General features: G+C 43.1%; 1 long non-coding RNA gene across 1 annotated transcript; it reads left to right on the top strand.

Annotated features, from left to right (window-relative positions):
* The first annotated feature begins 217 nt into the window (after nt 1-217).
* Nucleotides 218-19,800, top strand: LOC123513490. Its single transcript, XR_006677379.1, has 3 exons — nt 218-275; nt 16,261-16,346; nt 19,628-19,800. It is a non-coding gene; the product is annotated as an uncharacterized LOC123513490 (long non-coding RNA).
* Nucleotides 19,801-21,096: the final 1,296 nt, after the last annotated feature.

Genomic DNA, 21,096 nt, shown 5'->3' with positions numbered 1-21,096 from the left:
TCCTTCCTTCCTTCCTCTCAAGATTCACAAGACACCACACACAAACCGGCCAACATGAGACTCGAACCCTGAACCTTGAATCATTGAACCCTCGAACCCCATCGCCGGCCAATCACCTCTCGCCATTCCAACACCTGATCCCGGGAGCCAATGGGAGTTCAGTTTACTTCCTTGGCTTGTCCCCGTCCCCCGTTCCCCGTCCCCGTCCTCCTTCCCCCGTCCCCCCGTCACGCTCAGTTCACGGGAGGAAGGGAGGAGGGGAGCACGTGTGAGAGGTGAGGAAAATGTCTTGGTTTTTTTTTTTTTTTTTTTGTGTGTGTTTGTTTGTTTGTTGGTTGGTAAATTTTGTGTTTGTTTTGCATTAATGATGTGGGAGGTTTGTGTTTCCTCTCTCTCTCTCTCTCTCTCTCTCTCTCTCTCTCTCTCTCTCTCTCTCTCTCTCTCTCTCTCTCTCTCTCTCTCTCTCTCTCTCTCTCTCTCTCTCTCTGTCTGTTTTCTCTTCCTCTATTTGCTTCTTTCCAACTATCTCTTCCATCCTCTCCCAATTCCTGCCTCACTCCCTCCATCCATTCATACATCCTTCCTTCCTTCCTTCCTCTCTCCCTACTTCTATCTCTCCCTCCTTTCCACTCACTCTCTCCATCCATTTCTATCTCCCTTTCTCCCTTTATGCATACTTCTCTGCCTCTATCTCTGTCTCGCGTTCCCTTACTCTCTCCTCCTCTTTCTCTCTTATTCCTCTTTCCTCTCTGTCATTCACCTTCCTCCTTCATGCCGCCCTCTTTCCTCTCTCCCCCTTCCTTACTCTCTTTCCTATCTTTCCCTTTCCTCTCTCCCTCCCTCTTTCTTCTCTCCATCCCTTCATCCCTTCTCTCTCCTCTTTACATCCCTCCACACTCTCTCTCTCTCTCTCTCTCTCTCTCTCTCTCTCTCTTGCAATAGTAATGAAGTGTAGCGGCAGTCCGGGGGAGTGCGCGTCATAACCACCTTTATGTGTTACTGTTACGCCTCTGTTGTTGCGCCAGGTAGACTTCACCTGTTGAGTCTATTTTGGGGCGCTCGGCAGCATTCTGGAGGCCTAAATTTGATGCTGACTTGATTTTTTTTTTTTTTTTAATAGATATGAGTAATGTGTGTGGACAGAAAGAGTTGATGCTTCCAGTAATGATAAAAAGTGGTTATGAAAAATGTAGTAAATGAAAAAAAAGTGGAAAAACTAGGTCACGAGGGGAATTTATTTGGGTTGTATGAGTGAAAGGAAGGGGAAAAAGTTACTAGATTGGAACAGGGAGGATGAGAAGAGAAGGGCAAGGAAGGGAAGGAAGGAAGGCAAAGTAAGGAAGGCAGTGGATGAAAAATGTACAGATTTGGAACGGAAATTCATGAGTTTTGGAATCGAATAAAAAAGTGCGAGCGAGTTTCAGCCCACGCAGGTGAAATGGTTAATTGTGTATTGCATGGAGGCCAGGTGCGGCATTACCTGTAACCCTCCCCCCCTCTCCCATTCCTCCGCCCCTCCCTCCCCCCTGCTCTCTTCCTTCACTCTCCCTAAGTTCTCCTTCCTCTGCTCCCTCCCTTCCTCCTCCATGCTTCCCCTTCCTTCCTCTCTTCCTTCACTCTTCCCTCCCTCTTTCCTCCACTCTTCTCCCCCCTCTCTTCCTCCACTTCTCCCTCCCTCTTTCCTTCACTCTTCTCCCTCCCTCTTTCCTTCACTCTTCTCCCTCCCTCTTTCCTCCACTCTTCTCCCTCCCTCTCTTCCTTCATTCTTCTCCCTCCCTCTTTCCTTCACTCTTCTCCCTCCCTCTTTCCTCCACTCTCCCTCCCTCTTCCTTCACTCTTCCCTCCCTCTTTCCTTCACTCTACTCCCTCCATTCTCCACTCTTCCCCTCCCTCTTCTACTCTTCCCTCCCTTCACTCCCTCCCTTTTCACTTCCTCGCCCTCCATTTTCCACTTTCTCCCTTCCTGTATACCTCTTCTTCCCCTTACCCTCCTCCTCCGCCATCCACCTCCACACTCCCTCCTTCACCTTCCTTCTCCATCTACCTCCACACTCCCTCCATCTTCCCTCCTCGTCCACTCTTCTCCTCCACCATCCCCTCCCTCCTCTAACCCTCACCTGCAATATCTTCCCTCCCTCCTCTACTCTTCCTCCTCCTCCACCCTCCTTCCCTCAGCTGCACCTGCCTGACCCTCACCTGTCGATCGCCAGTGACTTGCAATTTTACAGTTTTGCTCCAATATGAAAAATGCTGAGGTCACTTTTTACCTGAGTTCCCCCTCCGCTTCGAATCCCAGCACTAAGAAAACGGGATATTACGAGCGCTTACTGGGAAGAGGGAAATTTTCTACCTTATTTTTTTATCCTAATGGGAGACGTAGGCTTTGAGAGAAAGAGGGAACAGCGTGTAATCAAAGAAAATGTAGGGTGGTTCTGGGCGTAAAAAGAGTGATTGTGTTAGCGTGAGGCGGTCTGAATAATGCATCGCTTGCCTGGAGTGGTGTAGTTCCGCTGCTGAATTTGTTAATGTTATACTGTACAGGCGCTGAAGGGGTGTTATGCTGGAAACACCCAATTCTGACGTGGTGATGAGCCTCGGGTTAAAAAGAAGTAAATAACGGGGCAAATCTAAGCAAAATAACAAAAGTTGAATGAGAGAGAGAGAGAAAGAGAAAGAGAAAGAGAGAGAGATGAGAATAAGAAGAAAGCAAGAAAGAAAAAACAATAGACATGGTTAAAATAAATTCTGGTGCAAATCTGAGAGAGAGAGAGAGAGAGAGAAAATATTAAGAAAGCAAGACAGAAAAAAGCTAACTGTGGGTGAGTGGTGACTAACATTTAAGTAACTGCTGGTATGAGGGCGTGAGATTGGTGATTGGTGTACACATAATGGAGTGTTAGTGTACTTAGTTTTGACTGGCGGTGTTGTGTGGTGGTGTATACATGACTACTACTGGTGCGTAAAGGCGTGATTTTTATTTTATTCTATTTATTTATTTTATTTATTTTATTTTTTTTTTTTTTTTGTTCAAGAGGGAAGCTTGTCGAGGGCAACAAAATATTAAAAAAAAAAAAGGTCCACTTAAGCTGCAAGTTCCCTAAAAGATGAGAAAGGTGTTTACGTGAAGGAATGTTACGTGTAGCTATGACTGCCGTGTGTGGTGGTGACTGGTGGTGCTTGAATGACTATTGGTGTGTGAGGGCGTGAAATTGGTGATTGCTGCATGCTGTAGACGTCAAGGATTCTTTTTTTGTGGGGGGGGATGGGGGCAAGAGGGAAGCCAACCAAGGGCAACAAAAGATTAAAAAAAAGACCCACTTGAATGCCAGTTCCCTTAAAGATCAAAAAGAATTAACCAAAAGTCTTGAACAAATGTCTTGAAATAGTTGACTGTGGTGAGTGGTGATGGTGTTGTGGTGGTGACTGATGGTTTGTGGTTTAGTGATGTGGTGAAAAGTGCAGTAGACAGGAGACAGGAGAGATGCATGGTGGCAGTGACAGGGGGGATGAGTGTAGGGTGGGAGTGGCAGGTTGAGGGTGAGGTGGGTAGGGGTTAAATAGTAAGACAGCTGATGGGGTGGGGAGTGGGGATTAATATAAGAGGAGGACAGCTTGAGGGGGGGGATGGGGGGGTTTGTGAAGGAAAAGTACAACCAAGTCACGTCTTTGTAGCAGCAACACGAGGTCTGTGGTTTTGTGGTTAGCTGAGGACCATGAACAATGCAGAGAGGGAGAGGGGAGGAGGAGGAGAGGGAGAGGACGGGGGACAAGAAAGAGGGAGAGGGAGAAGAAAGGTAAGAGGGAAAGGGAGGAGTGAGCGAGGAAGATGGAGGAGGAATAGAAGATGAAGATTTGAAGATTTGATTTGATTTTTTATTGCCAAAAATGTTCAAAGCACATACAATACAAAGAAGTCAATATGTGGGCCAGTCTGCTGAGACATAGATGGTTCCTTAGCAGACATAATGCTATTTAAACCTTTAGCCTGACAGTACAACAGGCAGTCTGTAGTTACTTAGACATATGTAACAGTAGAAAAGTAAAAGTAAAAAGAGATTGAGGAAGTGGAAGATAAGGATGAGAAGGAGAAGGAAGAAAAGAAAAAGTAGGAAGAGGAGAAAGGAGAAGAGGGGCAGGGAGAAGGAGAGGGAGTAATGCAGGATGAGCCGGGTGGGGGATGGAGTCTGGCCGTGGTGGTCTCAGATTTCCATATTTATAGAGTGACGCGGTGAACGGACGAGAAGATTCCGGTGAGTTTGAGGCGCGTGTGTGTTTTGTTGGTATATTAGTGAATGGTATTAGTGGTCTCTCTCTCTCTCTCTCTCTCTCTCTCTCTCTCTCTCTCTCTCTCTCTCTCTCTCTCTCTCTCTCTCTCTCTCTCTCTCGTATTTTTTTCTTTTTCTTGTCCTTATTCTTTATTTTTAGTGTCCGGATTTTTTTTCTATATTCTCTATCTTTATCTTATTTTTCGTTTTCTTTTTCCTACTGTTTTTGTTACTTATTCTTGTGTGTTTGGTTTTCCTTTTTTCATTCTTATTTTTCCTTTCTTTTGTTTTCTTTTCTGATGTTTATTTTTTCGTCCTTTTCTTGTTTTCTTCGTAATTTTCACTTCCCCTCTCGCTCTCTACATTGTTTTTTTTTCCTCAGATTTACATTTATTTGCCTTTATTGAACCACCATTTTTGTTAACATTTCAGAAGTCACCAGTAATGCAACCTCGATCATATTTAAAACTATACCACTTACAACCTTCCCTCTTACAACCTTCCCTTTCTTTCTCTCCCTAGCTGATGAACTATCTTAAACTCAAACTATCTTTTTTTCCACTCGTATCGTTTATTCAAAGCCATTACCTTTTACTACTTGTGAGGAAATTACCAGTAGACTATTATTTCCTCTTGATAGCGTCGTAAACCCGCGTATTTCCTGTCCATCATGGTAATTGCAACTCAACTAGACGCAAACCATTTTCTGTTATCGCGAGCTGGTGAAGGTGGTGTGGGGAAGGACGCGGGAGTCAGTGGTGATGCATAACACGACTTTATCCTGGGCAAACACTGCAGAATTCACACGAGATGAGCCATAAATCACTCCCACGTTAGCATAAACTGAGTAAAGGAAGATAAGTGTGGGAGAAGAGTGGGCTGGAGACTCGTGTGGCTGTGGTGGCGGTCGGGGAGAGGGGAGAAGGGAGAGGAGGTGAATAGTTCTAGTGTTGGGAGAGTAGGTTAGGGTGCTTGTCAAATGGGAGTTGAGAGAAGTGAGAGTGGCTTTAGAAGTTGGTTAATGGGAGAGGTGGAGGAAGAGGAGGAAGAGGAAGAGGAGCAGGAGGAGGGCGATCATTGTAATAGCAAAGTTGTGGTGAGGAAAACGTAGTGGTGGTTGAGGGTAAGTTAAGGGTGGTTTAGGCTGTTGTTGTGGTTGATTACTGGTAGTGGTTGGGTAGTTAGTGTTAGGAAGGGCAAGATAAGACAGTGGTGATTGAGGGAAGTAGTTGAATAATAGACTTGTAGAGATAATTGTAGGAGTGAATTGTTTGGTAAGGTTGGCAGTACTGAGGGTGATCACGGTGGTTAGTGGCTCATTAGGACAGGCAGTTAATGATTAGTGGTGATTGGTGGTGCATTAGGACATTTTTCGTTGCCTTTTTTTTTTTTGTACAATTTCTGCCTCATTTTCTTTCATGTGTCCTCTTAGTCCTTCCTTTCCTTCCCTTCCCCTCTCTTCCCTTCTCTTCTCTTCCCTTCTCTTCCCTTCCCTTCCTTTCCTTTCCTTTCCTTTCCTTTCCTTTCCTTTCCTTCTCTTCTCTTCTCTTCCCTTTTTCTTTTCTGTTCTCTTCTCATTTCTCTTCTTTCTCTTCCCTTCCCTTCCCTTCCCTCACTTCCCCTTTCATTTCTCTTCCCTTCCCTTCCCTTCCCTTCTCGTCCCCTTCCCTCCCCTTCCCTCCTCCTCTTCCTTCCCTTCCCTTTCTCTCCCTTCTCTTCCCCTTCCTTTCCTTTCCTTCCCTTCCCTTGGTGTTGATTGGTAGTTCATTAGGACAGGTAGTTGGTGATTAGTGGTTAATTAGACAGGTAGTTATTGGTGAGTGGTCAGAGGACAGGTAGTTAGTGATCCCTTCTCAATATTTTCGTTTTTCCTGATTTTTTTCCCTATTTTCGTTTTTTTCCAGCATTTTGTTTTCCTTGTTTTTCCGCGTTTTTTTTTATTTTCCTGTTTTTGGTTCATTTCTTTTTCGTTTTCTTTTTTTTTTCCCTTGATTTATTTTAATGAGTTTTCTGATCTCTCCCATTCCTTCCCTCCCTTCCCTTCCTAGTTTCCCCCTCCTCCTCCTCCTCCTCCTCCTGTCACAGTCACCCTTCCTGTTCCCTCCCGCCACGTCCATCCACTTCCTCTCTCCCAATTGTTCCCTGTTCCTCCCTATCTCCCTTTCCCCTCACCTCCCCTCTCCCCTCACCCTCTCCCCTCTTTCCATTCGCGCGGGAAGACACAATAAGACAACTTTAGATGGTAATTCTGTGTTTGCTGTTTCCCTAATGGGTGTCTCATCCCCCCCCCTCCCTCCTTGTTTCCCTTCCCCCTGTGACGTCTCCCCTTCTCTCCCTTCCCACTTCCCTCACTCCCTCCCTCCTGACCTCTCGTCCTTAATCTCTTTCTTCTTTCCCTCTTAATTACTAGTCTCTCTCTCTCTCTCTCTCTCTCTCTCTCTCTCTCTCTCTCTCTCTCTCTCTCTCTCTCTCTCTCTCTCTCTCTCTCTGCTTTATTACCGGTCACTTTTTTTCTGTAGTATAGTTTCTCATTTGATGTTTCCTCCTAAAGTATCTTCGCTTCTCCTTCATCTATTTCTCATTTATCCTCCTCCTCTTCTTCTTCCTCCTCCTCCTCCTCCTCCGTCTCTTCTTCTTCTTCTTCTTCTTCTTCTTCTCCTCCTTTCTCCTCCTCTTCCTTTGTTCTTTCCTTTATCTGATGTATTGTGAATTGCAAGTCTTTATTTCTTTGCCGAGTTATTTTGAGGAGTTGCTTCTTAAATTCTCTCTCGCTTCTTTTGGTGTTTTCTCTTTCTTTATCTCCGTTTTCTTGGTGTTTTCTGTCTTGTTTTCTATCTTTCAGAGGGTTTTTCGTGTCATTTTGTTCTTAATTTCTAGTCTTTCTTTTTTTTTTTTTTTTTTTCTCTATTTCTGTCTTTGTTTGTCTGTTTTCTTGGTGTTTTGTCATTTTTTTTTTTTTTTTTTTTTTGAGGGTTTTTCGTGTTTTGTTTTTGGTTTTTAGTCTTTCTTATTGTCTTTCTCTTATTTTGTTCTTGGTTTCTTGTCTCTCTTATTGTCTCTTTCTCTGTCTGGCTGTGTCTCTGTCTCTTTCTCTCTATCTTTCAGTTCTCTGTGTTTTCTTCTTTTTGCATTTTGCATTTTTCATTTTTTCTGGTTTTCTAGTCTATTCTCTCTCTCTCTCTCTCTCTCTCTCTCTCTCTCTCTCTCTCTCTCTCTCTCTCTCTCTCTCTCTCTCTCTCTCTCTCTCTCTCTCTCTCTCTCTCTGTGTGTGTGTATGTGTGTCTGTCCGTCTGTTTGTTTGCCTGAAGTCATAAGTGTGTTGTTTTGTGACAGCTCCTGCGGGGAAGTAGTGGTGGTGGTGGCGGTGGTGGTGGTCTCGCCTCTTTAATAGATATTGGTTTAATTTGCCGAGAGTGTTTGTGTTTCGACTCCCAGGTAACGGTGGCCAGCTCAGGTGTGCGGCTCACGGTGGCCAGGTGTGATTTGACCTTTATTAAATGTTGACCTTGGCTTGTAATGGTGTGTTGCTGGAAGAAATTATTAGATCTAGAAGTGTTTTAGAATTGTTTGAAGAAGTATTTAGATTCAGTGTTCTAGAATTGTGTTGCTTGAAGATTTAGGAGTAGTGTTGCTTGAAGAAGATCTAGGAGTGTTATAGAATTGTGTTTGAAGAATTGGTTAGATTTAGGAGTGTTTTAGAATTGTGTATAAGAAGTATTTTTATTCAGGAGTGTTCTAGAATTGTGTTGCTTGAAGAAGATTTAGGAGTAGTGTTGCTTGAAGAAGATCTAGGAGTGTTTTAAAATTGTGTTTGAAGAATTAGTTAGATTTAGGAGTGTTTTAGAATTGTGTTTAAGAAGTATTTATATTCAGGAGTGTTCTAGAATTGTGTTGCTTGAAGATTTAGGAGTAGTGTTGCTTGAAGAAGATCTAGGAGTGTTTTAAAATTGTGTTTGAAGAATTGGTTAGATTTAGGAGTGTTTTAGAATTGTGTTTAAGAAGTATTTATATTCAGGAGTGCTCTTGAATTGTGTTGTTTGAGAAGTGGTTAGGTTTAGAAATGATTTATAATTGTTTTAGAAAGTGCTTAGAATCAGGAGTGTTTTAGAAATGTTTTGAGAAGTGACTAGATTTAGGAGTGTTCTAGAATTGTGTTGTTTAAAGTGGTTAGGTTTAGAAATGTTTTAGAATTTTAAGAAATATTTAGATTTAGGAAGTGTTTTAGAAATGTGTTTTAAGAAGTGGTTAAATTCTGAAGTGTTTAGAATTGCGTTTTGAGAAGTGGTTAAATTTAGGAATGTTAGGCTGGAATGGTAGACGGAGCTGGAATTACCGGACAGGAGTAGAAGTAGGAATGGTTGGAATTACAGGAATATTTAAAAGGTTACAACACTTCATCTAAACAGACCCAATGGAATATATTGGATTGTAAAGTGCGGTAGAAGTACAAAACTGAATTGGTAAAAGTTTAAAAGGCTGAAGTGTATAAATGGATGGATGGATGGATGGATGGATGGATGGATGGGTGTTGGTAAAAGTTGTGAAGATGAAATGCAAAGTTGATAGGGTCGATAGATGGCGTGGGAAATTGAATTCGTGAAGTTTGTTTGAAGGTTATAAAAAAAGATGAAGGATCAGGTTTAGTATGGATGAGTGGAGCTGGAGGGGGAGGGCAGGGGGCGGAGAAGGAAGCTAGGAAGTGGGTTGGGGGATAGAGGGAGGCTGGGATGTGGGGTGGGAGGGAGAGAGGATGGGGAGTGGGGTGGGGAAGAGAGGCTGGGAAGTGGGATAGGGAGGGAGAGAGAGGTTGGGGAGTGGAGTCTGGGAAGTGGGGTGGGAGGAGAGGGTGGCTGTGAAGTGGGAGGGACGGAGGTGGGGTGGGAGGAGAGGGAGACTGGAGAGTGGGATGGGGAGGGAGAGGGAGACTGGGAAGTAGGGTAGGGAGGGAGAGAGAGGCTGGAGAGTGGAGTGGGGAGAGACAGAGTGAGAGAGAGGCTGGAGAGTGGGGTGGGGAGGGAGAGGGAGACTGGAGAGTGGAGGGAGACTGGAGAGTGGGGTGGGAGGAGAGGAGGCTGGGAAGAGAGGCAGGAAGAAATAGGAGGCTGGGAAGGAAGAAGGGAAGCCGGGAAGGTGTGGGTAGAAAAATGGAGGTTGGGGGATGGGGTAAGAGAGGAGCATTGATGGGTAAGAAAGTAGGCCTATAGCAATTTGAAATAGGAAATGAATGGATTGAAATAGTTAGAATATGTATAGGGATGGAAATTAAGTTGTATAAGGATGAATAGATATGAACTTTATTGACACACACACACACACACACACACACACACACACACACACACACACACACACACACACACACACACACACACCAGAAATTTGCTCAGAATATAAGTAACCCTTGTAGACAAGCTTAAACATTCATACTTAGAATATTCACACACACAGACGGACAGACACAGACAAACATTTATACACTTGAAATACTCAGAGAGAGAGACAGACACGCATTTTTAAACATTCATACATTTAAAATACCAAAGAGACAAAAACAGACAAACAGACAAATAGACAAACATTCCTAAATGTGGAGTAGGCAGTAGTCACCTGCCGCCCGGTGGAATACTCCAGGAGAGGTACTTACGGGGATGTAGGCAGTGCTGCAGACTGAGTGATTCCCCGTGTCCTCTCTTCCCGGTTCCCTTTGTGGTCTCATTTATACAATTGAGCAGCTGCAGCCTGCCCTCTAAAGACAACTTCTACTACTTCCTACACTACACTACAACACCTTACACTTTTACACTCTCTTCAAATCAAAATTTAATAATGGCTTCACCACGCCCTGCCTCGGAGTCCCCTCTGGGAGGGACCATAAATGTCCCCAGGTCGGACTGCCCCTCTGCTGTCGACCTTGGGTGTCTTGACACTTCATCTAATACTTTCACTATCAATTTCTGCAACATTCGTGGCCTTCGTTCTAATTTTCAATCTGTGGAACACCACCTCTCCTCTACTAAACCTCATCTTCTCTTCCTAACCGAAACACAGTTGTCTGTGACTACTGACAGCAGCCCCTTTTCTGTTCCCTCCTACTTGCTCTATCCTCATTTTCAATCCAAAGCTGGATGTTGCGCATACGTGCGTAACGACACCACTTGCTCTCGTGCCCACAATCTTGAATCTTCAGAATTTTCTACCATCTGGCTAAGACTTCAATGTCACTCTCTAACTAAATTCATCTGTGCTGTATACCTCTCACCTAATTCCTCTGACTATGTAAAATTCTTTGACTATTTGACTTCCAAGGTGGAGCACATCTTATCTCACTTTCCTTTTGCTGAGATCTCCATTTTAGGGATTTCAATGTTCACCACCAGCTTTGGCTTTCATCTTCTTTCACTGACCAACCTGGTGAACAAACCTTCAACTTTGCTATCCTTCATGACCTAGAGCAGCTAGTGAAGTTCCCTACCCGTATTCCTGACCGCCTTGGAGACACGCCCAACATTCTTGATCTTTTCCTAACCTCCAACCCTTCTGCTTACTCTGTTAAACTTTCCTCTCCGTTGGGCTCCTCCGACCACAATCTAATTTCCGTTACCAGTTCTATCACTCCAGTGCAGCCTCAGGACCCGCCTAAGCGGAGGTGCTTCTGGCATTTTAACTCTGCTAAGTGGGAGGAACTAAGGCAGTACTATTCTGATTTCCCTTGGGATGATTATTGTTTTCATGTCAGAGATCCTTCTCTTTGTGCCGAGCGCATAACAGAGGTGATTATCTCTGGCATGGAGCTATACATTCCTCATACTTTCTCTAACCCTAAAGCTAAAAAGCCTTGGTTTAACTCTGCTTGTTCTCGTGCTGTCAATGATAGAGAGGCGGCTCACAAACGGTTCCGTAGCCATCCAACTGCTGAAACTCATGCCCTATATATTTCTGCCCGTAATCATGCCAAATCTATTCTCCAACTTACTAAAAACTCTTTCATCAATAGAAAATGTCAAAGTCTTTCCAATTCTAACTCCTCTCGAGATTTCTGGCATCTAGCCAATAATATCTCTAACAACTTTACTTCTTCGTCTTTCCCTCCTTTACTTCATCCAGATGGCTCTACAGCTGTCTCTTCTTTTCTAAAGCTGAACTCTTCGCTCAAACCTTTGCTACCAACTCAACTTTGGATGATTCTGGGCATATTCCTCCTACTCCTCCACCCTCTGACTACTTCATCCCTAAAATTAAAATTCTTTATAAAGACGTTTTCCTGGCCCTCTCTGGCCTTGATTCTCGGAAGGCTTACGGTCCGGATGGAGTCCCTCCTGTTGTTCTCAAAAACTGTGCTTCCGAACTCGCTCACTGCCTGGTCAAACTCTTTCATCTGTGTCTCTCTACTTCTATTTATCCTTCTTGCTGGAAGTTTGCTCACATTCAACCTGTCCCTAAAAAAGGTGACCACTCCAATCCTTCTAACTACCGCCCTATAGCTTTGATTTCCTGCCTTTCTAAAGCCTTTGAGTCTATCCTTAATAGGAAGATAATGAGGCATCTATCAGCTCACAACCTTCTCTCTGATTGCCAGTATGGTTTCCGTAAAGGCAGATCTACTGGTGATCTTCTTACTTTCCTAACTGAATCTTGGTCATCCTCTTTTAGGGACTTCGGTGAAACCTTTGCTGTCGGCCTTGACATATCGAAAGCCTTCGATAGAGTCTGGCACAAATCTTTAATTTCTAAACTACCCTCCTACGGATTCTATCCTTCTCTCTGTACCTTCATCTCCAGTTTCCTTTCCGATCGTTCTATTGCTGCTGTAGTAGACGGTCACTGTTCTTCCCTAAAACTATCAACAGTGGTGTTCCACAGGGTTCTGTCCTATCACCCACTCTCTTTCTATTATTCATCAATGATCTCCTAAATCTGACTCAATGCCCTATCCACTCCTATGCTGATGATACCACCCTGCATTATTCAACAGCGTTCAACAGACGCCCAACCCAACAACAATTAAATGACTCAAGGCGAGATGCTATAGGACGCCTAACTTCTGATCTTTCACTTGTTTCTGATTGGGGCAGAGAAAACCTGGTTTTGTTCAATGCCTCAAAAACTCAATTTCTACAACTATCTACTCGACATAACCTTCCAGACAACTATCCTCTCTTCTTCAATAACACTCAACTTCCCTCTCCTCTACATTAAACACACTCGGTCTATCCTTCACTAAAAATCTAAACTGGAAATTTCACATCTCTACTCTTGCTAAATCAGCTTCCAAGAAGTTAGGTGTCCTATGGCGTCTTCGTCCATTTTCTCTCCCTCCCAGCTGCTTGCTCTGTACAAGGGCCTTATCCGCCCGTGTATGGAGTATGGCTCTCATGTCTGGGGATCCACACACAGCTTTACTAAACAAGGTGGAATCTAAAGCTTTTCGTCTTATCAACTCTTCTCCTCTAACTGACTGTCTTGATTCTTTAAGTCACCGCCGCAATGTTGCATCTTTATCTGTCTTCTACCGCTGTTTTCATGCTGTCTGCTCTTCTGAACTTGCTAACTGCATGCCTTCCCCTCCTGCGGCCTCGCTGCACAAGACTCTCTACTTCTTCTCATCCCTATTCTGTCCATCTTCCTAATGCAAGAGTTAACCAGTATCTTCACTCCTTCATTCCCTACACTGGTAAACTCTGGAACTCTCTACCTGTGTCTGTATTTCCACCTGCCTATGACTTAAACTCTTTCAAAAGAGGAGTGTCAAGACACCTCTTACGTTAACTGGACCCTCCTTTTAGATTTTTGTTGTTTTTTCTCTTTCTACTTTCTTCTTAACAGGGCCTGGCAACCAGTGGGATTTTTTTTTTTCCAACACTTTGTTTGCCCTTGGCCAGTGCCCTTGTAATGTAAAAAAAAAAAAAAAAAAATATTAATACAATACTTAGACACACACAGACAGACACACAGACACACAGATAGACAAACATTCCTATTATACTCATGCAATACTCATACAGACAGACACAGACACACTCCTACGATACGCATACAAGCATACAGACACAGACAGATAGACAGATATACAAACACTCATAAATATTCATACAATACTCAGACAGACAGACAGACACACTCTTATGATACGCATACAGACAGACGGACAGACAGACGCAGAGGTGAGTGGTGTGGTTGTCTGTGTGTCCATAACCGTGTCCAGCATTGTGAAATGTTTGTTGTGTTTACGGAAAGTTCACCTCTCGTCAAATGTCGCTCGATGTTCTCTTGTTTCACGTACGTTTTTTTTTTTCATATTTCCTTTATTTATTTATTTGTTATTACTTTTCAATGTGTTTTTATTTGTTTCGTTTTGATTTTTTTTTTCTTCCTTACCCACTCCTTTTTTTCATTTTATTTAGTTCTTTTTTATTTGTTCGCGTCCTTTTTTTTTTTTTTTTTTTTAGATTTATTCAGTTTTTTTTTTTCTCTTCTTGGTCTCATTTTCTATTTCCTCTTTCGCATTTTGTTTGCTATTTGTTTTCATACGCCGCCTCATGTTTCCAGTGTTGCCAATTCAGTGTTTCCAGTGTTGCCAATTCAGTGTTTCCAGCGTTGCCAGTTCAGTGTTTCCGCGGCAGCCACACACAACTCTTCTCTTCTTCCTCGGCCTTCCATTTTCTTTTCTTGTATTCCAGTTCCTCATTCTCACCAATTTATCTTCATTTTTCGTTCATTTCCGCGTTATTATTCGTGTTAGTACGAAATTTTCTCAGCATTAGGCTTATTTCCTCGTTTCCTTTCGTCTTTTCCTGGTGTTTTCCTACTCGTACTTTCATGTATTCTCTTTTTCCTTTATTTTATATTGTATTGTTGCCAATCGTGCATTTTTTTTCACAATACCTTAATTTTCCATTCATTTCCGCGTTATTCAATTTGTTACGGTGAACAGAAGCGAACCTTTTCCTTTTTCCTTTATAACTTCGCTAGTGTTGCCAAACCTACCTAGTTTTTTTTTTTTTTCACTCAATACCTTCATTTTCCGCTTACATCTTCGCTATTGTTCGAAAGCGTACATTTCTTTCACAATACCTTAAGCTTTCGTTCACCTTGGCGCTGTTATTGAATTTCGCTCACATTCAACGTTACTCTACCTTTGAATCTTCGTTACTCTTCACTGTTATATCTTTTGACAACCTTCACTCACCGTTCCTGTTCAATTTCTCTTAGTTTTAATGTTTAGTTTCTCTTATCTTCGTTATTTTCTTTTGTTCAGGTTTGTGTTAATATTCAAGCTTCATTTTTCCTTATCTTCGTTATGCTTTTTACAATATCACTTTGTTATTTCTTTTCCGTCCAATATTCAAGGTTCAATTTTCGTGTTAAGTCTTCATAATCTTCATTTTCCGGTGCTATTCCATTGTTCCTCACGCCAAACCTTCATTGTCCTCTTATTTCATCGTTATTATTCCAAAGCGTTCACGGTGCTCGCCTCATCTCGCCTACACTTTCGTCTCCTGTTTTGCATTTCTCCCTGAGTGAGGAAATCGCGTTAGTTCTTGGAAGAGGGCGCTAATTCGTGCCTGGGGGCGCCTCCAGCTACACCACCACCACCACCACCACCACCACCGACAGTCTCCACCCTCACCGCCACCACCACCACCACCACCGACAGTCTCCACCTCACCGCCACCGCCACCGCCGCCATCTCGCTCCCTTCAAATTTTCACTGATATTGCTATTTTCCTTCTTGGCTCTTCCCCTTTGAACTCCCTATTACCCCGCGACCTCTTGAATTGGCTCCTCCTCTCCTCCTCCTCCTCCTCCTCCTTCTCCTCCTCTTCTTCCTCCTTCGACTTCTTGTTTTCTTCCTTCCTGCTTCCTCGTTTTCTTTCTCGTTTTTAGTTTTTTCTTGGTTCTTTTCTATTTTTTCTTTCCTTTTCCTTTATCCTTTATTTTTTTCACATCCTTGTTTCCTTCCATTTATTTTTCTTCCTCATTTTTCCTTTCTTTCTTTTTTCTCCTCCTGTTTTCCTTTTTTTTTATCCTCTTTTACTTTACTTCTCTCGTTTCCTCCCTGCCTCTCCCCCTCTTTCCTTCTCCTAAATCACTTCTTCCTCTTTTATTTTCTCTTTTTTTTCTGCTGTTTTTATTCGTCCTCCTCCTCCTCCTCCTCCTCCTCCTCCAAACCTTCCCGTTTTCTTCCTTCTTGTTTTGACGTTTCTCTCGTGTCAAATATCTTCAAATTTTTCCTCCATTTTCTTTCCCTTCCTCCTTTGTCTCTCGTGGCTCTTCTATTTGTCTTCTCACCGTGGCGTTCCCTCTTCGTCTTTCTCCTTACGCCTTGTCCTTCAATCTCCTCCTCCTCCTCCTCCTCCTCCTCCTCCTCCTCCTCCTCCTCCTCCTCTTCCTCTTCCATCGAGGGAGGAGATTGAGGGCAAATGTCGGGGTTGTGTCTTGTAGTCTCCAGGCGACACTACTTAACATGGAAATGACCCGAATAAACCTTCTCTCCTCTCTCTCTCTCTCTCTCTCTCTCTCTCTCTCTCTCTCTCTCTCTCTCTCTCTCTCTCTCTCTCTCTCTCTCTCTCTCTCTCTCTCTCTCTCTCTCTCTCTCTCTCTCTCTCTCTCTCTCTCTCTCTCTCTCTCTCTCTCTCTCATATGGAATTATGTTTTGGTGGAGGAGGAGGAAGGAAGAAGGAGGAGAGAGGATGAGAGGATGAGAGGATGCCAGCCTAGGGGTCCACCTTTCTCAATAACAACAAAGGGATTTTCACTTCACCAGAGATGGAGGAAAGAATCGAGGAAGGGAGAGGAGAGAGGAGAGAGTGGTAGTGGTGGTGATGAAGATGGAAGGGAGGGAGGGGAAAAGGAGACAGGGAGAAGGGGATAAAGGAGGGGAAGTGATGGAATGGGAAAGAGAGAGAGGGACTGAGAGAGACTGTGAGAATTATGACTCAACGATAATCCAAAGTGACTCAGAAGATTGACTCACTCGGCTTTTGATTCATTTCAGAGCCACAATCACCTCGCCACCTTAATGAGTCACTTCTGGAAGGTCATAAGAATCAGTACTTCGTCTCCTCTTCACTTTAAACCCATGTAAGTACTCCAAACCACATGCGTTTCAGTACCTTGTGAGAACGTGTAAAAAGACTCCTATTATTAAGTTACACACCTGTTCTTAAGTCGGACACACCTGCACCTGTTCTTTATTTTCACACCTGTTTTCGACATTCACACTTGTATCTTCACCTGTATCTTGATTTTCACACCTGTATCTTTACTTCTACACCTGCATCTTGACTTTCACACCTGTTCTTGTTATTCTTACCTGTATTTTGATTTTTAACATCTGTATCGACTTTTCACACCTGTATCTTGCCTTTAACACCTGTACCTTGCCTTTAACACCTGTATCTTGCTTCTCACATCTGTATCTTGCCTTTCACATTTGTATCTTGCCTTTCATATCTGTATCTTACCTTTCTCACCTGTATCTTACCTTTCTCACCTGTATTTCACCGACACACCTGTAAGATTTAATTATAACATTAGAACAATTTATCTCTAACTATAACAAACAGGAAGTGATACTGAAATGTGTATTAATATTCTGATACAACAAATCCACTAATAGATGTCGTAGTTGTAGTAGTAGTAGTTATTGTTGTGCTATTTGGTTTAATTGACGTCTACTAATTGACAGGTTAATTAAAGCACGGACAGGTACAGGGTTTTTTTTATGGATTTTTAACTATAATGAAATCTCGTTAGGAATTGTGGGTAGTTATTGTAAACTCTGGCCTTGGTTTGTGGTAGAGACGCTGTGATTTAGTTTATTCGGTGTATCTGTTTGGTCTCTCTCTCTCTCTCTCTCTCTCTCTCTCTCTCTCTCTCTCTCTCTCTCTCTCAGCGCGTGGCCGTGGTGGGAAATTGACAAATCTACATTTCCAATTTCTGGCGACACTCCAGTGAGTTACATCAACACAATAACCGCTGATTGCTTTTAGCCAAGACTCCGAGACGATCACCCCGCTGGGACTGACCTTACCGCGCGCTCACACACACACACACACACACACACACACACACACACACACACACACACACACACACACACACACTCGTGGGTGGGGTGGAGAGTGGGGGGGAAGAACGTTGTGATGTCAATATTCATTATCGTTTTGAAGTCTTCATCAGATTAAGCTGGTTTGTTTTGACTTGTTTGTGTGTCACGTGGTCTTGAATGAAGCGAGGGTTTGTGGCGACTGTCTGTGTGAATTCTTGTTTAGTCTTACAATAATAATAATAATAATAATAATGATAATGTTAGACTCGGTTCATTTAAGACTCGCCTTTGCTTAAGTCTAGTTTCGATTGACGTATACCAACAAAGTAATCCTCAGAGACAACTTTATCCAGCTTTATCCTTCCGTTCAGCGCCGGGAGTGTGTGAATTTGAATGGAGACTTCCCGGAGCGGTTCCCTGAATGGAAGCGGTGCGGCGGCGTTGTCAGGGCTGTGTGGTCTGACTGCTCGCTGTATTCACCTGTGTATGGCAAGGCAAATCCTGCGCCACAAAGGGAGACGAGCGGCAGCCATCTTCTTGACGGGCGAGGGAGAGTGAGTGGGAGAGTGGGAGAGGGGTGCTTGAGAAGAAGAGGGAGCGTCGCGTGTCACAAAGGGAGAAAAGAAAATTGTTTGAATATGTATAAAATCTTGAATCTATTTTAGTTTTGTTGGTGTTTGTTGGTGTTCGGTGTTCAAGGTTGTGTTGCGTGTTTGGTGTTGTCATGTTTTGTACACTTACGTAAACTCTTGTCTTGTCTTTTTAGTTCTTCTTGCTTTTATTTATCTTTATTTTCTTTATAGTTTGATTTTCTTGTACATATTTTTGCTTTTCTTTGTATTTGTGTCATCAGTTCCATCCTTCCTTTATTCATCTTCGTTCTTCCTCTTAGTTTTTTTCTTTCTATATTTCTTGCATAATTTTCATTCTTACGTTTTATATTTCATTTCCCTTTTTTCCTCCGTTTATTTATTTTCCTTGTGTATTTCCTTCACTTTTTTCCATTTTCTTTGTTCACGGTCCGTTTATTTATTATTTTTTTTCATTCATTTACAAAGTTTCTCATGTGACCTCCTCTTCACACATTTCTCCTCGTGCAAATCTCACGTAATCCGCGCCTGCAGTGTGGAGCCAAATCCTCTTTCCTTCACAAAACACCTCTGCTGTTGCTGCTGCTGCTTTCAACACCTTTACTCAAATTTCTCCTTTTTATTTTTTTTTTTTTTGGGGCGGGAATTTTCCTGCGATACACCTGCTTGCACTTAAATTTGTTGCTAATTCCACTCAGCTGATAATTTCTTCCCGATAAAGGACTTGGGCTCGACGTCTGCGATGATTTATTACCGTTAACACTTTCCTATTACCTAACTTTGCGCTCCGTCAGTGCAGAATATTTTCAGGGTTTTTCTTTAATATTTTCAGTCTTCCATTACCTTGATGTGTTTGCTCTTACCTTCTCCAATAAGTTCTCTTCGTCTAAGCCTCCGTTTTTTTTTTTTTTTTTTTTTTTTTCAGTGTTCCATTGCTTAGATCTGTTTGCATATGTGTAGTGTTCTTCAGTGAGTTTTCCGTTTCCTCCAGGTTTGTTTTTTTTTTTTGTGTGTTTTTTCAGTGTTCCCTTACCTTGATTAATTTGCAGTTGTCTTGTATTCTCCTCTCTGGATTTTTTTTCAGTCATTTATTTGCAGTTTTTAGTTTTCTCCAGCAAGTTCTCTCTGCCTCGATCTCCTCCACTTAACAGTATAAAACCGATGAACGAGTTGGTCACTTTTGCTTCACTGATATTTAATGCTCTCATAAAGGTGTGAATTGTTTTAGTTGATCCTCTTCCTTTTAACCTCTTCAGTACCATGACATGTTTTCATATTCATTCTGCTTACTTTTTGGTGATTTTATGCAGCTTCAGGTACTTATATGGGGATTAAAATGTGAAGACTGGCCATTCATCTTCTGACCTCTCCCCACAGGCTTTTCTAATGTAAATAAAATCGTCTAATCATACCCAAAACATATAGCAAAAATGTGTCACAGTACTGAAAGGGTTAAAATACTGAAGACTGGCCATTAATCTTCTGACCTCCATAGACCACTCCCAATGTTCATGGTCTAGTCGTTCACAAAACTCATGGTAAAAGTGCGTCTCAGTACTGAAAGGCTTAACTCAATCACCGCCCTTCATGTGGAACCTTTTACTTACCGAGAAGTTAATCCATCAAATATTTAAAGAACTAGAAGATTAAGAGGATAAAAAGACATACCCAAGAGTCATTAATGCGTGACGTTACTCTCAAACATACAATATCATTTACAGGGACGTGCGATGGTGTCCTTGAAGTGACCTGATCTGACCTTCACTCCCGGCCCGTCCCCGTCACTCCTTCACCCCTTCACCTGCTGCCTACGTCTGTGTCTCCTTCAGGTACTCGCCGCGGCCCATCGAGTCACCAGTGCAGGTCAACAGGTGATGGTGCGACGGTGGTGAATGGACAGGTAATGGTAACGGTGCGTGGAGACCTTACCTGTGTGTGTGTGTGTGTGTGTGTGTGTGTGTGTGTGTGTGTGTGTGTGTGTGTGTGTGTGTGTGTGTGTGTGTTTGTTTGTTTGTTTGTTTGTTACTCACCACGGTCGTCTGTTGGTCACCCAGCCAGCCATTCCCATACGGAAAGAACCCAGAGCTCATATTGACCGATCTTCGGATAGGACTGAGACCAAATCACACACCACTCTCCGGGACAGCGAGGCCACAGCCCCTCGAGTTACATCCCGTACCTATTTACTGCTAGATGAACAGAGGCTACACATAAAGAGGCTTGCCAATTCCCTCACTGCTTTCCTGGACTAGAACCCGGGTCCTCTCGGTTGTGAGCCAAGCGTGCAAACCACCTCACTGTGTGTGTGTGTGTGTGTGTGTGTGTAATTCACCTCACCTCGGTCGTCTGCTGGTCACCCAGCCAGTCTTCCCCATTACGGAGCGAGCTCAGAGCTCATAGACCGATCTTCGAGTAGGACTGAGACCACAACACACTCCACACACCGGGAAAGCGACGCCGCAACCCCTCGAGTTACATCCCGTACCTATTTACTGCTAGGTGAACAGGGGCTACACACTGTGTAATAATAATTAAATAATAATAATAATAATAAACGGTTTATTAGTTAGGCAATGTAAAAAATTACACTGAAAATGTACAGGTGTGTGTGTGTGTGTGTGTGTGTGTGTGTGTGTGTGTGTGTGTGTGTGTGTCAGAACAAATTCCTATCAAGTTGGTAGTAATTGCTTGCATTTAGTCGGGTTCGGCTGATTGAATTTTGAGGGCGAGGTTGTTTGCGTGTGGCTTGTTTGGGAGAGTGGGAGAGAGTGAGTGTGTGTGGGAAAGTGGGTGGGTGGGTGGGGGTGGGTGGGTGGGTGGGAGGATGAGTGGGAGAGGTAGCGAAGAAGGAGGGGGAGAGTTAATCGTGAAAGCCTTACTGATCAGGAAATTAAAAACGAAAAAAAAATTAGTAACAGGATATGAAATAATTACACATTTTAATACTACTCTAATATAGTCTCTCTCTCTCTCTCTCTCTCTCTCTCTCTCTCTCTCTCTCTCTCTCTCTCTCTCTCTCTCTCTCTCTCTCTCTCTCTCTCTCTCTGTTAAAAGCTTCTCTATATGTGTACATATTTGTAATATACTCATATAAAGTGTGTGTGTGTGTCTGTGTGTGTGTGTGTAATTCACCTCGGTCTCCCGCTGGTCATCCAGCCAGTCTTCCCCCATTACGGAGCGAGCTCAGAGC

This window comes from Portunus trituberculatus, chromosome 36 (assembly GCF_017591435.1).
Source record: "Portunus trituberculatus isolate SZX2019 chromosome 36, ASM1759143v1, whole genome shotgun sequence".
Lineage (NCBI taxonomy): Eukaryota > Metazoa > Arthropoda > Malacostraca > Decapoda > Portunidae > Portunus > Portunus trituberculatus.
This window is presented reverse-complemented; position numbering and strand designations above follow the sequence as displayed.